At 40.9% G+C, this 2,500-nt stretch overlaps 4 non-coding genes across 4 annotated transcripts; all 4 read left to right on the plus strand.

Moving 5' to 3' along the window:
* The first annotated feature begins 405 nt into the window (after positions 1-405).
* LOC127996455 (5S ribosomal RNA) lies at positions 406-524 on the plus strand. The gene has a single exon (XR_008169361.1). It is a non-coding gene; the product is annotated as a 5S ribosomal RNA (ribosomal RNA).
* A 501-nt stretch (positions 525-1,025) lies between these two features.
* LOC128000081 (5S ribosomal RNA) lies at positions 1,026-1,144 on the plus strand. The gene has a single exon (XR_008172877.1). It is a non-coding gene; the product is annotated as a 5S ribosomal RNA (ribosomal RNA).
* A 358-nt stretch (positions 1,145-1,502) lies between these two features.
* Positions 1,503-1,621, plus strand: LOC127996466 (5S ribosomal RNA). The gene has a single exon (XR_008169372.1). It is a non-coding gene; the product is annotated as a 5S ribosomal RNA (ribosomal RNA).
* A 511-nt stretch (positions 1,622-2,132) lies between these two features.
* On the plus strand, positions 2,133-2,251 carry LOC127999611 (5S ribosomal RNA). The gene has a single exon (XR_008172424.1). It is a non-coding gene; the product is annotated as a 5S ribosomal RNA (ribosomal RNA).
* Positions 2,252-2,500: the final 249 nt, after the last annotated feature.

A 2,500-nucleotide genomic window follows, 5' to 3' on the forward strand; every position in this document is an offset into this window, starting at 1 on the left:
AGACTGCCTGGGAATACCAGGTGCTGTAAGCTTTTTGGACATTTTTCACTTAGTATATAATAATTTTGCCAAAAAATAGAGTCAATGCCCGATCTCTGAATATTTGCAGGTTTGGGCCTGGTTAGTACATGGATGGGAGACTGCCTGGGAATACCAGGTGCTTTAATCTTTTTGGAAAATTTCACGAATTATATAATAATCTTTCATTAAAAAAAAGAAGAAAAAAAAAAGAGTCAATGCCCGATCTCTGAATCTTAGCAGGTTTAGGTCTGGTTAGTACTTTGATGAGAGACTGCCTAGGAATACCAGGTGCTTTAAGCTTTTGGGTTTTCTTTCCTACTTATATAATGTACTGGCGATAAGATTGGCTGGTCTTTAAATAGCCCTCTCTTTGCAGCAGACTTCGCTTACGGCCATACCAACCTGGCTATGCCCGATCTCGTCTGATCTCGGAAGCTAAGCAGGTTTGGGCCTGGTTAGTACTTGGATGGGAGACCGCCTGGGAATACCAGGTGCTGTAAGCTTTTTGGACATTTTTCACTTAGTAAATAATAATTTTGCCAAAAAATAGAGTCAATGCCCGATCTCTGAATATTTGCAGGTTTGGGCCTGGTTAGTACATGGATGGGAGACTGCCTGGGAATACCAGGTGCTGTAAGCTTTTTGGACATTTTTCACTTAGTATATAATAATTTTGCCAAAAAATAGAGTCAATGCCCGATCACTGAATATTTGCAGGTTTGGGCCTGGTTAGTACATGGATGGGAGACTGCCTGGGAATACCAGGTGCTTTAATCTTTTTGGAAAATTTCACGAATTATATAATAATCTTTCATAAAAAAAAAAAAAAGAGTCAATGCCCGATCTCTGAATCTTAGCAGGTTTAGGTCTGGTTAGTACTTTTATGAGAGACTGCCTAGGAATACCAGGTGCTTTAAGCTTTTGGGTTTTCTTTCCTACTTATATAATGTACTGGCGATAAGATTGGCTGTTCTTTAAATAGCCCTCTCTTGGCAGCAGACTTCGCTTACGGCCATACCAACCTGGCTATGCCCGATCTCGTCTGATCTCGGAAGCTAAGCAGGTTTGGGCCTGGTTAGTACTTGAATGGGAGACCGCCTGGGAATACCAGGTGCTGTAAGATTTTTGGACATTTTTCACTTAGTATATAATAATTTTGCCAAAAAATAGAGTCAATGCCCGATCTCTGAATATTTGCAGGTTTGGGCCTGGTTAGTACATGGATGGGAGACTGCCTGGGAATACCAGGTGCTTTAATCTTTTTGGACATTTTTCACTTAGTATATAATAATTTTGCCAAAAAATAGAGTCAATGCCCGATCTCTGAATCTTAGCAGGTTTAGGTCTGGTTAGTACTTTTATGAGAGACTGCCTAGGAATACCAGGTGCTTTAAGCTTTTGGGTTTTCTTTCCTACTTATATAATGTACTGGCGATAAGATTGGCTGTTTTTTAAATAGCCCTCTCTTTGCAGCAGACTACGCTTACGGCCATACCAACCTGGCTATGCCCGATCTCGTCTGATCTCGGAAGCTAAGCAGGTTTGGGCCTGGTTAGTACTTGGATGGGAGACCGCCTGGGAATACCAGGTGCTGTAAGCTTTTTGGACATTTTTGACTTAGTAAATAATAATTTTGCCAAAAAATAGAGTCAATGCCCGATCTCTGAATATTTGCAGGTTTGGGCCTGGTTAGTACATGGATGGGAGACTGCCTGGGAATACCAGGTGCTGTAAGCTTTTTGGACATTTTTCACTTAGTATATAATAATTTTGCCAAAAAATAGAGTCAATGCCCGATCTCTGAATATTTGCAGGTTTGGGCCTGGTTAGTACATGGATGGGAGACTGCCTGGGAATACCAGGTGCTTTAATCTTTTTGGAAAATTTCACAAATTATATAATAATCTTTCATTAAAAAAAAAGAAGAAAAAAAAAAGAGTCAATGCCCGATCTCTGAATCTTAGCAGGTTTAGGTCTGGTTAGTACTTTGATGAGAGACTGCCTAGGAATACCAGGTGCTTTAAGCTTTTGGGTTTTCTTTCCTACTTATATAATGTACTGGCGATAAGATTGGCTGGTCTTTAAATAGCCCTCTCTTTGCAGCAGACTTCGCTTACGGCCATACCAACCTGGCTATGCCCGATCTCGTCTGATCTCGGAAGTTAAGCAGGTTTGGGCCTGGTTAGTACTTGGATGGGAGACCGCCTGGGAATACCAGGTGCTGTAAGCTTTTTGGACATTTTTCACTTAGTAAATAATAATTTTGCCAAAAAATAGAGTCAATGCCCGATCTCTGAATATTTGCAGGTTTGGGCCTGGTTAGTACATGGATGGGAGACTGCCTGGGAATACCAGGTGCTGTAAGCTTTTTGGACATTTTTCACTTAGTATATAATAATTTTGCCAAAAAATAGAGTCAATGCCCGATCACTGAATATTTGCAGGTTTGGGCCTGGTTAGTACATGGATGGGAGACTGC

The sequence above is a fragment of the Carassius gibelio genome, chromosome B22, assembly GCF_023724105.1.
Source record: "Carassius gibelio isolate Cgi1373 ecotype wild population from Czech Republic chromosome B22, carGib1.2-hapl.c, whole genome shotgun sequence".
Classification (NCBI taxonomy): domain Eukaryota; kingdom Metazoa; phylum Chordata; class Actinopteri; order Cypriniformes; family Cyprinidae; genus Carassius; species Carassius gibelio.